Source organism: Podarcis vaucheri (genome assembly GCF_965113315.1).
Source record: "Podarcis vaucheri genome assembly, chromosome: 4".
In the NCBI taxonomy this organism is placed as follows: domain Eukaryota; kingdom Metazoa; phylum Chordata; class Lepidosauria; order Squamata; family Lacertidae; genus Podarcis; species Podarcis vaucheri.
The window spans coordinates 61,892,399-61,910,196 of NC_138762.1; the positions used below are offsets into that span (position 1 = coordinate 61,892,399).

The window sequence follows — 17,798 nt, forward strand, 5'->3', positions numbered from 1 at the left end:
AGCTATTAAAGGCTTAGTGGATTAGCGGCTAAAAGGCTATTAGCGGCTTAGCGGCTTAGAAAAAGGGGGGAAAGCTGAAAAAAATCGGAACACTCGCAAGACGTTTTCGTCTTGCAAAGCAAGCCCATAGGGAAAATCGTCTTGCAAAGCAGCTCAAACGGAAAACCCTTTCGTCTAGCGGGTTTTTCGTCTTGCGAGGCATTCGTCTTGCAGGGCACCACTGTATATAACAATAATGTCTCATATCAAATGTAACTGATCTGTAGAAAAGACTTAACAACCTGAAAAAGAGACAATGCACGTACTTTTATAAACCAAGGAAATATTTAATAAACATTAGTTTTTATATAAAAAATACAGTATTATGTGTTCCTCACTTCTCCCAAGTGGTGAGAGGTTTCAGGAGGAATATTAGCTTGGTTTAGCTTCATTTGGACGAGAGAACACTAGACACATATGATGCTTTCGTAATATTTGGCTTATTTACAAGTGGAGCACAGGTGGAGGCAAGCAGCATGTGAACTCCTATCAGGCAGCAGATCCTCTGCCCCACTTCAGGTCTCCAGAGAAGCACCTACAATCCCAAGATGCTTCCAGCCTCTAACTCGCTCATATTCTGCTCCTGCCTCTCTGGATTTCAAAATTTCTCATCTCGTCCCTAAGCTGCTCTCTGAAAGGGAGTATTTGACAACAACACAGAGATGCACTGCATCGTAAGCAGACTTTCCCCACATTAACAGATGGAATATGGAAGGGCATGAACATGCAGCCCTGACCCTGCTCCACAGTTTTGACCTTGCATGTTGAGGTCAATGCCTGAACACGCCTACAGTGTGCGGAGAAAATATTATGTGCAACTTAAATTGTGATGAGTGTGACACAATCTAACAAACTGACAGAATGCTATCCCAAACCTCTGCACTGCTTTAAGTTTTTAATATTCGTATCATTTCCCATTGAAATGTAGTAGTTAAAATGGAAATGCAATGACAGTGATGAAGCACAAGGTATATGGTTTATCTCAAAAAATACAGGTTTTAGTTCAGTACAAATGCTGCAGGCAAAACAATAACATTGAGGTGAGTTATGCCCAAGCCTTTTTTCCCCCTTCTCCACAGGTGATTTAACACCACAGATGTGTTTTTGTTTCGGAGCAGAAAATGAGTAACATTTGTTACATGGTTCTGATCAATTTAGCTTTGAGTAATAGGTTTTATCTGGCCAGAATTATCCATATGTCATTCTGTATTTCTTTACAAATCCATACAAAGCATGTCCCCAAATGGTACGTGACAGCAAAAGGTTTGTCTTCAATTTAATTTAGCATTGTTTAGCAACCTGCTTTGATGGTGCAACTCTGCAGTGAACTATACCAGTTTGTAGGTCAAACACAGCTTGAATCAAAACAATGGCAGAAGACCCCAGGACACAGGGCTGTTTGCATATCACAGCGTCTCTAGAGTACCAAGTTCTTCCTGGTAGAAGGGAAGCAGGTAGTGCTCAAGCAGTGAAAGTTGCTACCTGAAAGAACTTGGACACATGACTTTGTTTCCTAAGGACACTTTTTGGTAAGTATGTCTCAAATCAATCAGACTTGTGTCCGAGTAAAAGTGTTTGGGAGGAAAAAACACCAGCATGTGAAAGACTCACATGCACAAATAACTTCATATTTTCCCATAAGAACAAGTGATGTTTTAGATTTCATTAAATCTTACCCTTTCCTCCCCCTTATTATAAGGGGCAACGTATGTTTTAGAGAAAGGATCGACATATGGGTGGGGTATAAATAAATTATTATTATTATTATTATTATTATTATTATTATTATTATTATTATTATCATTATCATTATCATCATCATTATTGCAATCAACTCTATCCGCAAGAACAACTGCACCATGAACACAGCAACCCTGTCATTGGCCATGTTAACAAGAGCAACCCTGCCCTTGGTCACCCCAGTCACTGAGAATCATGCCTGTCCATCTACACAGTTCCATCCTCTGGGTTCGATTTCTCAGCAATGCTAGGGAACACAGGGAGCTTCCTTATACCAAGCCAAACTATTTTGTCAATCTGGCCCAGTAGTGCCTACTGTTTTATTCTGTTTTTAGTCCTCTATTGGGAGTTGCCAAGAATGGCTGGGGAAACCCAGCCAGATGGGCGGGGTATAAATAATAAAAGTTATTATTATTTATTATTACTCTGACTGACAGCTCCTCTCCACGATCTCAGGCAAATGTCATCCCCTTCACCTGCTACCTGACAGGAACACTACAGAGTGAACCCAGGACCTTCTGCATGAAAATCAGGTGCTACACCATTGAACTGTGGTCTTTCCTGCACCTACTAGAACTTGACAGAACCTTGGCAAAAGAACAGAGCCCACAAATACAGCTGCTGGCCATTGTTAACCACCAGCGTCTAATTGTAGGCAGTGCCAGGACAAGATGTAGGCTACAGAACAAGAGAGAAATACCGTCTCCTGACACGCAAGGCCCATCCTTGTATTAAGAGAATCTCTTTTCACAGAGCCAGTCTTGAATATGCTTCACAGCATTTAAAAAAAACAACACACACAAAACGTTCTGACAGTGTTAAATTCCACAGTGGTTAGAAGAAGATTCTTTCCAGACTGCAGACTACAGCAGGTTGTTAGGTCTTGCTGACCTCCTTTCATTTGCTCAACAGGACATCAAGTTGTCTAATTCTACTGCTACATTTGCTATTTGATATCTTTAAGCCAAGAGGATAAAAGAAACAGAAAGAAGCAATGATCACACACACACAATCTCACATGAGTGTCTTAGCATAAGAATCTTGTTTGGAAGCCAACAAAAATTGTGACTTTACTGCACTACACTCTGAACACACAGAGGGCAAGTAGTAAACACAACAGTGGCAGATCTGTGTATTTAAAAACAAAGCTCTGCCACAATCTTGGGTTTGCTGGCACTAAACCACTTACTGCAGATGGCAAACCTAGGGTCCTCTGTACAGCAGACATTTTCACAACCTACTGAGTAACAGTTGTTAGCACAGTGAACATAAACAGCTTTTCCTCATGCAAAGGGTGGAGGTGGAAAACATATTACGGTATGTCCTTGGTTGCTGAAGAAACCTCCCATATCCCCCACTCTTTTCTGAGAAAGCTTCAACAAGAGGGATGAAGTTATTGGTGGCATCATGCTTTGAAGCATAGTGTCTCATCCCCTGATGAGAGAATGAACCTCTTAGGGTTCTGAGAAGGCAAGTGTTATACATCTTCTCTTCATTTCTTTTTGTCCCCTCTGGCTGTTAGTTATCTTCCATTAGTGCAAATTGTTTCCTTTTTGCCCAATGACACATCACTAACGTCTCCACTTGAGGGCTTCCAGCTCTATAAGCATTGAGACAGAGTTATGTAGTCCTATGCCATGTACTTGCAGTCAATGTTCTCTGAAAAAGGCTTATGTACTCCACAATTAGCTGCAGGTTAGGCAGACTCCTTTCCTCTACTGTGGCTGGTTGGATTGGGGGGGGTAGGGAAACACTCATTTAAAAATCTCTGTTAACTTAAATTTAAGGGTTTTAACTTACACATTTTCATATACTACTATTAAAGGGAGGGACTAACCAAGGAACACAGAATTCCAACTAGCTTCTGATCTTCCCTTGCACTGACAGGGTTTTACCAGCAGTAGTTCCCACTGGTGCAACAATGAAGCTACAGAATTGTAGAATCGCTATGCTAGTGTATCTTTAGCCTCCATCAATACAAGTGGATTTAGGAGTGATCCCGTCTCCTTCCAATGGATTTAGTTGGGATCACTGTGTTAGCAACTTTATTTATATTCTGTTTTCCCACAGTGTACGCTGCCCAGTTTACAACAACCTCAAAAACCATCACCGGTATGTTTTAAAAAACTATTTATCATTTCAAAACTCTTATTTTAAAATATGTCTACGCAATTTAAACAAAACATAAAATCTTCAATGAACCAAATCAGAACATCTCAAAATATAAATTTAGTATTATGAAAACAGTCGACACCCTACTAAACAATCTGTAATGAGACTTCCCTCTCTTAACAGCTATGGAAGCAATACTGTTTTCTAAATTTAAACATATTTTACTTCACATGGAAAAGACCACTGCATGCATATATATGCATGCCACTTTACCTTATTTTTGATGAGCAATGAAATAAAGGAAATGGGAAAAGGTCATTATCGTCAACGAGAAATCTACTATCAATATACTAAATGACAGTATTTAAAACATTTCAATCTGGCAATCCATAAATGTTAATCCTTATCACCACAGGTGGCTATCAAAAACATTAATGGCATCTGATAGGCACCTGCAGAACAGAGTATTTTAAAAGGTTAGAGAAAAAGAATCCCAGTTTTACACAATTCTCATACATATATTTTCCCTTGTTCCAATTCCCCGTGAAAACAATTGTTTCCAAAGGCTCTTCTGTGGCCTCTGTGGAATATTTAAATAGTTTCATTTCTCTTCCCTACAGCTCTATGAAGCTGGAACTTCCCTTTCAACAACCCGCTCTTGGTAAGCTGACAGCATTTTCTTTGAGGAATTAAAAAGAAGAAGTGCAGCTCTCTTAAAATGCCAGAAACAAATCTTGGGATGAAAACGAATGCACACTTTCTGCCTGTTCCCATGTCCACTTATTAATGTCTGGGTGATTAATACCAGGCAAGGAAGAGCAACAAGTTATCTTTCTAGAATTACTGGCCTTTAAGCATGTCAGGCTAATGTTAATGAATCAAGTCCTTGCACAGTATTTATAAGATTTAAATTATTCAGTAGCACAGTCTACATGCTCAATACGGCCTTTAGAAAAAGCTTTTTATATAAATTGTTTCAATTTTTGAGATTAGGCTATTAATAAGAAGAAATTAAACTACACATCTGTTCAACTTCCTTTTCAATACCAAATGGCAGAAATCGGGTTTAGGTAACATGACAAAAATCAGCTGCACTCCTTTAGATGAGAAAACCTGAACTTCAAAGGGGGAAGTACAAGGGCTACATTTGGGCTATGCTTTGCAATTTCAGACATGTTATAGCTCTGAAATAACCTACTCAAAAGATGCAAGCAGGGCCTTAGCAGTGAACCACACTGTGATGCAAATAATTTTGTTGCACTAATTTTCTATGACAAAGAAATGTTAAATAAATGGTGGTAGAAAGGATAATTCAATTTACATATACCATCTGGTTTCATTCCAATCTACAGAACTTTATCAACACATCCTACTATACACCATTACTGTACATTGCCTGGAAAATGTTATTCTCTACTGTTAGGCAAAGTATAGAAACTGCATCAGGCAACAGGTGTTGGAGGGCAGGAGCTGCAGCTCTCCCTCCCTCACCCTCCTAAGGTGTATCTGTTCTTGCTAGATGACAGGCCAATGTATGCTCTGCTGTCTGTCCTAGACCCCCTAAATTCAGGTGTGGTAGAGGGCACTATCCTGTCACCAGTGTTGAAGAAGGGGTGTAGGGGTGTGTGTGTGTGTGTGTGTGTGTGCGTGCGTGCGTGCATGCGCAGGTAAACACAAAACATAGAGATGGGGGAAATTGTGTGTGTGTGTGTGTGTGTGTGTGTGTAGAATGTTCTCTGTTTTCATGCTTAAAATAAAATGGCTGGAACCTCCTCTTCTTCACCTTTACCTTCAGGTGGTTAATGCTATGTCTCATTAACAAATGAGCCAGTGTGGTGTAGTGTGGTGTGGAGCCAGTGTGGTGTAGTGGTTAGGAGCGATAGACTCGTAATCTGGGGAACTGGATTCGCATCTCCACTCCTCCACATGCAGCTGCTGGGTGACCTTGGGCCAGTCACACTTCTCTGAAGTCTCTCAGCCCCACTCACCTCACAGAGTGTTTGTTGTGGGGGAGGAAGGGAAAGGAGAATGTTAGCCGCTTTGAGACTCCTTAGGGTACTGATAAAGCGGGATATCAAAGCCAAACTCCTCCTCCTCCTCCTCCTCTTCTTCTTCTTCTTCTTGTGCCTGTTGTTACTGAACTAAGGAAGATTTATAAATGAATTGTCACTGTATAGTAGATAAGAAGCGGCCACTAAAACAGGGTGCAAGGAGCAAATAAGGCTTTGTGCTCAGTCCACTTTTTTATTTTAGTGTGGAGTATCTGATGGGAATTTGTGCAGTTGGAAGATCTGTTTAAAAACAGCAAGAACCTAGTATTTAGTAAGATGCGATGCCAGTTCAGTCAGTTGCAATGCTGTCTTGTCCTTCATGTTAGGCAGCAAAATGTATTGAGTCAGCCCTGCTGTTAGTTAGTTAGTTAGTTAGTTAGTTAGTTATATATACTTGTCTAACAGCTTTACAAGATTCCAATTCTGTGCCACCCAAGAGGAACTTGCAAGACCAGTGAGGCAAAGCTGAACAGATCTGCCCTGTTTGGCTCACGTAGAGGTCATATTTACAGAAGCATCTTGAGTTCAAATTAGGAAATAATCTCATATAACAAAGTAAACATTTGACACCAGAACTAAGTCCCTGCAGGGACTGCAGAGAACATCTTGCCCACTGTGGGAAAGGGCTGAGCAACAAACCTACCCTACCTTGCCAAGAAATTATCACAAATTTTCAGAAGATTGGGGCTTATCATAAGCCAGAGACCCTGTGACCATTTGCTAATATAAAGAAGAGTTTCCGAATCTCTTTTTACTTAGAAAGGAACAGTAGTTTTAGGATCAAGAATATAATATTGCATCTAATTTCAGTATGGAGTTTTCAAGAGATAATACAGTGGTACCTCGCAAGACCAATGCCTCGCAAGACAAAAAACTCGCAAGACGAAAGGGTTTTTGGTTTTTTGAGTTGCTTCGCAAGACGATTTTCCCTATGGGCTTCCTTCGCAAGACGGAAACGTCTTGCAAGTTTGTTTCCTTTTTCTTAACACCGTTAATATAGTTGCGACTTGACTTCGAGGAGCAACTCATAGAATGCGGCGTGGTAGCCTTTTTTTGAGGTTTTTAAAGACTTTGGTGACTTTTGAAGCTTTTCCAAAACTTTCCCGACACCGTGCTTCGCAAGATGAAAAAAATCGCAAGACGACAAAACTTGAGGAACGAATTAATTTCGTCTTGCGAGGCACCACTGTAACCTGGACTTCACATGCCAATTTGCGGCTCTCCAGTCTTTTTGCTGCTATACTTTGCCAAGCCAGGCCAGGTTTTGACTTAGCACATTGGCCCAACCCAGGCTCATGGCTATGTTCTCCAGACTAGCCAATGAGCTGTAGCAAAGTCAAGCTCTCTTCCCTCAGTAATGCTTTTTCGGAACCCCTGCTCCTCACTGGCGAATTGTCAGGTCTCAGTAAGTTTATTATTCTTAAAGAATAATAATGAGGCTTGTCTCCAGCTTACTGAATTGTGTCAGAATGAAGAGTTCTGTCACACTGCAAGTGCTAGTGGTAAAACTGCACAAAAATCTGGATGACAGATGGACAACTTTTCAAATAGAACGATCCTCCAGCTGACGTTTCTGGGTATTTGATCTGTAGTTTAATAAGTCTTCTAATACCCATCAAAATCAGAGTCCTCAAACATGCTATTGTTGGTAGTTTATTCCCTTTTGAACATGGGCTAGTAATAGATATATGTACAAAACCCAATTCTGTAAAATGTCATACCCAGCAGGCCTATATAAGCTCTCCCTTTTCTAACAGAGCCTCTATGCTTTTCACACACAGTATAATAATCTGACCATGAAACGCTTGCTGAAACAGTCCTCTGGCATAGTACTTCAGGGCATGACTAGATGCTATGGTCAATCTATTCTAATCTGCCTCCTCCCAAAAATAATAATTGCTGCATTTGTTACCATTCTGGTCAGTTCCCATATTAGAGGCATTCAGTGAACTGGAAGTGTTAAAACTATCCATGTACAGAAAAGGCCCACTATCAGATAAGGCAATTTAACAGATAAAGTTACTGTGCCCCGCTATGATCACTAACCATGAGACTATGCCCAGGATTCTCCTAGGAAATGGGTATTTTCCAATAAAAAAATTACCAAATGTCTGGTAATTTGTCCGAATACTTTGTCACAAATGAATATTTATGAGTAAATTAGTTTCTTAGCAACACCAGAATGCTATTCCAAATAAATAGCAGAAACCAATTATGAACCAGAAACCAATGCTTGAAATAAACTTCAGAGGACATACTATCTGTGAAGCTTTGAACTTCCCACATAAATTTCATCCATGAGAATGATGTCCCAGATCCTGAAAAGCCAATCCCATATTGGTTAAAAACTGCAGATCTTCTACACACTTGTAATTTTGGACTTGGTCACAAATTCTGTCTGAGGAAAGAACTGTGTGGCAGGAGCAGCCCTGTCCTTCTGGCTTGGACATTGTTGCCAGCTCTCCTGCCAGATCTGATTGGGGTGGGGTGAAAAAATGCTTCTGGAGAGGAAATGCTCTCTATCAAGGGCAAGGCAATCAGATCTGCTAGTGGCATCAGTGGGAAATTGATGCCCTCCAGGACATCCAGAATCTGCATAGACAGAACTATATAAAAGTATTATAACAACAACAACAACTGTAATTTAAGAACCTGCACATGGATTTGCTTTTCCCTCCTCCTTCCCATTCATATTTTTCTCATGTGCCATGCCCTTTTAGATCGTAAATCTAAGGACAGAAACCATCTTAGCACCAATTTCAGTAACTGATATTAACTGTATGTTGAACACTACTGAGTGCAAGAGTTCCACAGCAGCTTGAGATGAGTTGAAGCAGAGAAATGTCAGGTGGTTAGAAGGTTAAGCACATCCATTCCCTTACACACAGAGAGAGAGAGAGAGAGAGAGAGAGAGAGCATTACCAGAGGTCCAGATGATCCTGGCTGCACCTGTTCTTTGCATTTTCACTTTACAAACTGTAATGTGCAATGTGAAAAAGAAAACTACTAGAAGAGCCACAATCAGGTCAAGCCTACCATCGTTAAGTGAAACTCAGTACCTGTGATAACGGCACCTTGCTTGCACCAGCTCTCAGTTTCTCCGGAAACCAACAATAAGAAGCTCAATAGGAGAGCATATGCTTTGAATGCAGAAAGTCCCAGGTTCAATCCTCAGCAACTCCAGGTAGGGCTGAAAATACCCACTTTCTGAAATCCTGAAGAACCACTGCTGCCTAGTGTACAATCTCAGGGTTGTGGGTTCAAGCCCCACGTTGAGCAAAACGATTCCTGCATTGCAGGGAGATGGACTAGATGAGCCTTGCGGTCCCTTCCAACTCTGCAAATCTATTATTCTATGGACCAGTGGCCTGACTCTCCATTAGGCAGCTTCTTAAGTTCCGATGAATGTAACCTTCCTCCTAAATCAAAACTGATGACTCACGCTCTCTGCTGACATCACTCCCTAAACTGCAGCTCTCCCAGCTCTTTCCACAGAATTCTCATGAAAGCAAAGACTACTGAGGAGCAATATGCATTAGGAGAATGTAACCGAAAGTGAGCATTTCCCTATTTACCTTTCTGTTCTCCACCCTTGTGAGGCTGTGTACACACCATACATTTAAAGCCCTTGTCCCTCCCTCAAAAGAAACCTTGAAACTGTAGTTTGTTAAGGCTGCTAGGGATTGTTGCTCTATAAGTGGTAGTAAACTACAGTTCCACTGCCACTTTGGGGGAAATATGTTTTAAATGTATGATGTACATGCAGCCTTGGGCTACATACACGCAACATTTTAGCCTAGAATCATCGGAAATTAATTGTTTTCTATTGCATGTTTCTATTGCTGAAAGCACTTCCTCAGAAACTGGTTTCATTCCAAAAACAAGAGCTCATAGCAGATTGATTTTGTGTTACCTAACAATGGGTGGTGGGATGGACACCACACCTGTCCAATGACATTGTGAGTGGTGTATATCAAGATCACAATCACCACCTGGGACACCTGCAGGGAGGAAGAGGAGTGGACAACCTAATTAAGGGGAGGGTTTTCAAGTGCATATCAAGTAACCACACTCACCCTTATGCATAGCAGAATGTAGAATCCATCTAGACTAGAAAGCAGCCAGGACACTCCTGAATTCCTTACTTGATTATCATCCTTTTTCTAATAGCATCTGACTCTTGAACTCTACTAGAAAAATATTTGTAACGTTCTGCATCCCCCCCCCATAACTGCTGAAAAATCCAATATGAGTTTAGGTTGCAGCTCCTTTCTTTCGCACTACAAGTTTAATTCCTTAGTAAACTTTGTGAATGTCATCCTAGATATACTGCGTGCTGAAGACCAGAGTCAGATCTGTTGTCATCAAGTGAAACTTAATCAGATCTCCACCTTGCTTATACAAGCTTTGAATTTGTTCAGTGTCCACCGATGAAGAGGTTTATCGGCTTCCTTTTCAGACACCATGACTCATACTCTCTTGCTTACATCACTCTGTGGACTGCAGTTCTCTGACTCCTCTGTTCAAGACATTTCAAGCAGGAATGGGCATTGCTGCAGATATATTTTTTAAGACATGCTTTGCAAATAAACTACTTTTCAGTTATCTACCTTCTTCCTGCCTTCTTCCAAAACCATGAGTTTAAAAACTTGCTTAAGCAATTTCAGGAAACACTTGCCAACTCCCGATGTACAATTTATTGCAAAAGTTGCATTTTTATTCCATATTGCAGCAATGTACTGAAAGGGTAAAGAATGCTCTTTATTATGCAGGTACTATAAATGGATACATTTTGGCTACATATACTGAATCCAAAGTAGTCTGGAAGCAGCCAGGCATGAAGGGTTAGCATTCTTAAACTAATCAGAAGAATGATCTGTCTGGAATTAGTTTAAGATGCTAACGAATAGGAGACGAGATGTTCTCTGTCTAAAACTATATTACACATAGATAACATTTTAGTGAGACCAAGGGCGCTTCCAGAAAACCTGTTTATTCATCTTGACTTGATAGGGAGGTTAGACAACAGCAGTTTAAAGAGAGCTTGTTCTGATTTGTTTGTGGGGAGATTAGATGGTGTTATGTCAAAACAGGTGTTATTTCTCTCACTTTCCAGTGCACTTTCACCTCACTTACTTTATCATAAAAAGTCCTCTCTGAGTGGCATGAGTTTGCTGCTCAGGACCTCCCAAACAACTATAATTGTGCAACCTGAATTTGCCAGTATGTGACTGAATCCCCACTTCAGAACAGTGGCAGTCTGGAAGCGCCTCAAGAAACAGAACCAAGAGAAGCTATGCAGATGAAGTAGCAGGTCTGAATCTTGATGACTGAGATTAGAGGCACAGGTTAGGCTGAGCAGCCATCTGAATGGTAATCCCAAGTGCAGTCCTTTATCTCTCCCATGTAAACAAGTGCTTGTTATTCACCCCAATAGGGAAATAAAAGGTGTTGCCCTTCCAACCATTGCTATGAGAGCAAACCCTGATTTCTACTGCTGACACAGGTTCACATGTCATACTAAGGCAAACTATAACTTAGCACAAATTAGCGAATGTGCAGGTTCCCAGTTAGCTCACAGCCACTTTGCTCCTCCTGCAGTCATTCCACTGCTCTACTGTGGTAAATCACAAGTCGGTGTGTTGTCTGAACACGGGCTTGTGAGCTAACAAAGGTTGCCCTATGGTTTGCAGCCGGGTTTCAAGTTGCTTTTTAAACACTGCTGTACACACCATAGAGGAGACAGGGGTATCTTCATACCACGTCCAATTTGTTTCTCCACAGTGAACTCCAGTTTATTTGTGCATGGGTCAATGTCAGCCTGAAATGTACACACATCAGTTTAACTACAGCTTCCACTGGTTTGAGGGGAAGCACATCAAAAGAGCCTTTCTCAGAAAGCTAAGGGATACAGATGGATCGTGTCTAAAATAATGTGTACTCAACTTCATAGACCAGCGGTGGGAGCACATGACAGTGGACAAGTAGGCAGTAATGTGTAACGAGTCTAATTGTTCCTCCCAAATCCCTGTTCAAATCACTGCCTTGATCTGCAAGTGAAATTACATGGTGCTTTACTAATGGCTCTGCCACAGGAACAGCTGAACTAAATAGTTCTATCATAGATCTAACAACCACCACATGAATAGGTACATGAGCCAAGAAAGGTTTGGACATTATCCCTCCCTTCCACACACGCCGGTGCTGTGCAGCAAATCTCTTTTGAACCAGAGGAGAGTTCCACAAATTTGGATATGATATGGGGGTGGGGAGTAACAGTGAAAGCTAAAATTGTACAAGACATACCAAGAACCCTAGGCACACCTGAAATACTGTTTTGGTTCCTGGCCTATAAACAGTTAATTTGTTCTGGAGGTCCGTTCTTAACCTGAAACTGTTCTTAACCTGAAGCACCACTTTAGCTAATGGGGCCTCCCACTGCTGTTTGCACCCCGAAGCAAAGTTCTTAACCCGAGGTACTATTTCTGGGTTAGCGGAGTCTGTAACCTGAAGTGTCTGTAACCTGAGGTACCACTGTATTATACAAATTAAGGGAGAATAGCCATTTTTTTCTGGGGGTTATCCTGTGGCACCTTGAAAAACTTGTCATTCTCTTAATTTTTGTAATATATTTTCTTGAACCAAAAACCTTACTGGCTAAATTTTGAACTTCTCCCACATTTTGTGGCTGTATCACAAAACAGCAGTGTTAAATATCCTGAGTTGATAGGGCAGCCATAAAAATATGGAAACCCTGTTAAAACTTGCAGAATTAATCTCAGATATTTTTTTTTAAAGAGCCTACATAAATCCTGAGTTATATGACTCCTCTTCATCAGACAATACTTACATTGGTAAATTCAACTGATGTTCTTGCACTGCCATGGTGTGGACTGGACATCGCAGCTGGCTTAGTGGAAACTAACCCTTGGTTACCATCCCAAACCTTATTTGTAGACTCCTTCAAGGTCATATATACAAAGAGCCTTTTCATGAACCTGAAAACTGGTACTGTATATAACTTGTCTCTTGAGTTTTGTCTAGGATTTTCAGTAGACAATTTAACAAATGCAACCCTATTTCTCTGCATACTCTATGTTACATTGCATTTTGCTTTAATGTAATTGCTAATATAAAATATTTTTAATAATAATAAATGCTTTTTTAATAAAAAAAACAGCTTAATTATACAAAAGGGAAGGATCACCTGCTCCACACCCCCCCCCCCCCAATATAGGAAAGCTGCCTTATTCAGTATTATCCTACTCAAACTAGCACCAGCTCTTCAGACTTTCAGGCAGGAGTCTTCCCCAGCCACACCTGGAGGGGGGGGGAACAGGAATCGATTGCACCTGGGACTTTCTGCCTGCAGGGCTCTCTCTCCCCCGGCGCTTCCATCCACCCAGCACAACCCGGAGCGAAATTGCCCCGCAGGTAGCCTGGCAGCAGACGTGCAGCTGCGCAAGTCTCGAGCAGGTGAGCCCGGCACGAACTCCCGGGAACACTAACCCGAGGCGAAATTATTTCTGGGAAACAACACGAGCGCCTTTCTTCGGGACCCGTCCTTCGCTCGTTTCTAAACAAATAAATAAAACCACCCTCAAAATCCCAGCACTTGCCAGAATCCTAAGAGCATCTCTCTCCGTCCCGTCTCAAAACGCGAACCACAAACGCCTGAAGTAAAACTCCGCTTCTTTTCGGAGCCGGGGAGCGAAGTCCACCGACTTCTTCTCGGCTCCTCCCGCCTCTTCGCTCCGCGCGGGGTTGGCGCAACCAGCCTTTCCCCCGCTCGCCTTCGAAGCACGCGGACTCTACCATGGAAGCGCGAGGGGGGGGGGAGGCCAGGTCTCTCCCCCTCACTCGACCCCGGGGAGAGGAGCAACCGAAGGGGGTGGCGCAGCTGCCCCCCCCGCGGGCGCTCCCCCCCCCCGTCGAGGCTGCTAAAGGGGCCAGCCTGACACTGACCGGCCGCGGTAGCAGCTCCTTGGCGGGAAACCGACGCTCAGGAGGCGAGCTTACCCTCCGGGTCAAGTCCTCGCTTCCCCTCTTCGCCGCCGCCTGGGCGCGGGTCTCAAGCCAGACTGCTGCGGCTTCCCGCCCGGCCGCCGCTGGTGCTGAGCTCCTGCACGAGGAGGAGCATCCCCGCCGCCAGCCTCCCGCCCCCGGCGAGCGCAGCCGGGCCCTGGGGACGCCTCCCGGCTCGAGCGCGGCGGGCGTCTCTCTTCTGCTGCTGCTGCCGCCGAGGCTCGGTGCAGAGAAGCGAGACCCCTGCCCGGGCTGGCGCACAGCTGCCCGCGGACGCCGGCTGCCGCCCCTCAGGCGCCCTCTGCTGGCGCGGCTCGGGAAGCGCCGCGGCAGTAGGCAGTGTGCGCGCAGAAGACATTCCGAAAGAAGGGCGAGCCCCTGGCGCGCTTGCAAGACCTCGGAGGGGCGCGCAAGGATTTGGGGAGGCTCGGCTAAGAAGTCTCAGTAGGAAAGGACAAGGGCGGGGAGGAAGTGGTGGTTTCGATGGCTTAAGTGCTGGCTGTAAAGGAGGAGGGCAAAGTTTGGCACACGCAGAGTGACGGGCAAAACTGCAAGTTTGTGCTTTTATATCGTCAACCGCCCTGCGATTCTCGGAGGAAAGGCGGTGTAGAAATTTAATTAGTAAATGAAATAAATAATGGTTAATAGGGATTTAGGTGAATTCCTGGAAAAGGCGGCTCTCAGTTGTTGTTATCCGTCTGTCTCCAGAGTCAATGGAGTGCGCCTCTGGGGGTGAAGTCAAACTGCTGCCTTAGCAGCACCCGGGATGCAAGCCTGAGCAGTCTGTATGGAGCTTCTGGGCTGTCCACCAGACGACAAGACACACACACACACCAGCCTCGCTGATGTGGTGCAAGAGAACGCAGAGCAATAGGTTTGGCACCAGCTTTACTGCAGGAGTTGCTAGAAGGAGCCCTAAAAGTCGCTATCCAACCTTCTTAGCAACTCCGCTCCAGATTTGTGTAGGGTTTACTCCTTAGCCTTTTCTTATTGATGCTTTTGTATTATGGTGCTGGAGGAGACTCTTGAGAGTCCCATGGACTGCAAGAAGACCAAACCTATCCATTCTTAAGGAAATCAGCCCTGAGTGCTCACTGGAAGGACAGATTGTGAAGCTGAGGCTCCAATACTTTGGCCACCTCATGAGAAGAGAAGACTCCCTGGAAAAGACCCTGATGTTGGGAAAGATTGTGGGCACAAGTAGAAGGGGACGACAGAGGACGAGATGGTTGGACAGTGTTCTCGAAGCTATCAGCATGAGTTTGACCAAACTGCGGGAGGCAGTGGAAGACAGGAGTGCCTGGCGTGCTCTGGTCCATGGGGTTACGAAGAGTCAGACACGACTAAATGACTAAACAACAATCCCAAAGATGTCCTGCAAGGTAGTGGGAGTTTAGGATCAGCCTTTTCCTTCTCCTTGAAGGACCACCCTCCCAGATTAATGAGCCCCATCTGCCCCTCACTTCCCTCTACATCTGCAGAAAGCTTCTTGACCATTGGGCCCACTATTGGCCTCATCTGCTCAATCTGGCAGAGCTTGTCTTCGCATGCAGGAAAATTCCCCTACTCACTGAGGGTTTGAGATCCATTGGTTACCCTCACCTGGTTTTGCTGGCCAGTCAAAGCCATTTCCCAGGTTGTGGCTGCTGTCAAATGCTGACAGCTTGTAGGAGCCACAGGTGAGAACCGAGTGCAGGGTATGGACCAAAGCTGGGTGAACTACCCCAGAAGGGGCACAACATGTTCCCCACTAGAGGCATTGCCCCTCAGTGGCTACTAGTTATTGGAGACTATGCTTCTTAATAATGCCAGGGAACCCTAGAGGAAAGTGTTCATGTTCTCTTTGGGGGCTTCCATTAACATGGGCCTCTGGTTGACCATGATGTTGGACTAGATGAGCCTTAGGTCTGATGTAGAAGGGCTCTTATGTTCTTAGAAACTGTTGTGTCCCTAAATACAATTGTTGTTGATTGTTGCCCTGTTTCTTCAAAGAACATTTGCCAAGTGTTCTTTTCTCCCAAACAAGTGGCTCTATATCTGATCGCAACAGAGGGGATAATGAACACCTGAGAAAATGTGAGATATCTCATATAACCAACATGCTTAAGTCTAATTAATGCATAAAGGAGTTAATACCATAGAGTAAGTTGTCCTGCCAGGCTTAGCTGTGTCCACTTCCCCTCACCTTGGGAAGAACTAGGTCCTCACCTCGGCCCTCCAGATGTTTTGAGACTACAATTCCCATCATCCCTGACCACTGGTCCTCCTAGCTAGGGATCATGGGAATTGTAGGCCAAAAACATCTGGAGGGCTGAGGTTGAGGAATCCTGAACTAGGTAATCAGGCCTATTGTTCTCTCCCAGTCTACCTGAGAAGCTCAGCATATAAATAGGTTTGAGTTGGTAACTCCAGCTCAACCGTATGCCTCTCGTCAACCATTCTTGAGTGACCTATACCAATAATTTAGGAACTTTCACCACGGTAACTAAGCCAGGTTTTACTGTCTCTGAAACTTTTCCTAAATGCTGTATGGAAAAGCACATGAATCTGACCTTTGGATAAATTGTAAGTAAATGATTTTTTACTTACCAAACACATGGTCTTTTCTGTGCTAGGGGAAGAGGGAAACTTTGGAACTCACTTTAAAGGACACATATTTTAAGTCTAACAGCCTATTTTTCTATGCTTTATTTCCATGCTGCATATTTTGTGATTTAAAATATCTGCTGGGGTTCTCTCATGAAAGAGTATTTGCCCCAAACTTGGATCTTGGTATCTAGAAATTCTCATTTTATACTTGTTTTTTTTCCTTACACCAACAGAAAATTGGTAACTAAGAAAATACGGCTTTGTTTAAAACACTATTAAGTTTTGCCAAGCCCCTTTGACAATTTTTGATGTTGAAGGATGTTGCTAGGCTGCTTAATTGCCTTAAGAGTTTTTCTGGTGTGAACACTGTTGTTTCAGAATACTATTCACAATACATCCTCTGTATTGCATCTGTGTTGAACAATTATTAGATGCTGGGAAGTCTTTTGTTGTCTTGTTGCATTTGCAATTAAGGGCTTTGCTTTCTCTGTGTGATGGGGAGCACCAAGCACAGAGATATGTAGGCAAAGTCAGATATCATGGCTATTTTTACCACTACACCTCTGGAGCTGATTTTTGCCACCACTGTAAACAGAACATTAATGATAAAGAATTAGCTGTGGTTTTTACGAAAGATCATTGGTCCTTTGCAATCACTATCTGGTCACCAAGGAGAGATTCTTACAACCATTTTCTTATCAACACAAGAAGTCATTTTAATTGACTTTACACATGACTCAATCCTGTGCATTCCGGCCTTGTGCATGGTTCAGTTCTTGTTGATTCAAGCCACTTTAGCAAAGAAAGAAAGATTAAAGGTGGTTCTGCCCACTGGAAGCCAATGCAGACTTATTCCAATCTTTACGGTATCTGTATTGGATTTGAAATTGTTTTTTGTATTTGTTGTTGTTGTCATTTCCCCTATTTTTTATGTTTTATGTTTAATCACTTTGGGATGTTTCGTGGGAAGTAATAAATGAAATAAAAATGATCTTTGACTCTCACAATTGGGGCATCTTGGGAGAAATTTTGGCCCTGGGTGAGTTAATACAAAACACTAAGAATATTTTTGCAGGGAAGCCTGCAGTAATTCCTTCCCATCATATATTCAAAAACCCATATCTTTAAATGGAAACACCCTACTTCTTCCCTGTTCAGAAGTATGATTGGGCTGCAAGGAAAAATACTGGGACGTCATAGAACAACCCTTGCCTCCTGCAAGCCCTCCAAACTGGCAGGAGC

At 43.1% G+C, this 17,798-nt stretch overlaps 1 protein-coding gene across 3 annotated transcripts in view; it reads right to left on the bottom strand.

The window, feature by feature from the left end:
• The window catches only part of SYTL5 (synaptotagmin like 5), a 64,378-nt gene extending 50,200 nt beyond the window's left edge, over positions 1-14,178 (bottom strand). Inside the window, exon 1 of one of the 3 annotated variants that reach the window (XM_082219948.1) lies at positions 13,962-14,178. The gene's annotated coding sequence lies outside the window, so the exon portion shown is untranslated. Of the gene's footprint in view, positions 1-13,451; positions 13,681-13,961 lie in introns of those variants that run through there. The other 2 variants (XM_082219951.1, XM_082219949.1) reach the window with 2 other exon arrangements.
• Positions 14,179-17,798: the final 3,620 nt, after the last annotated feature.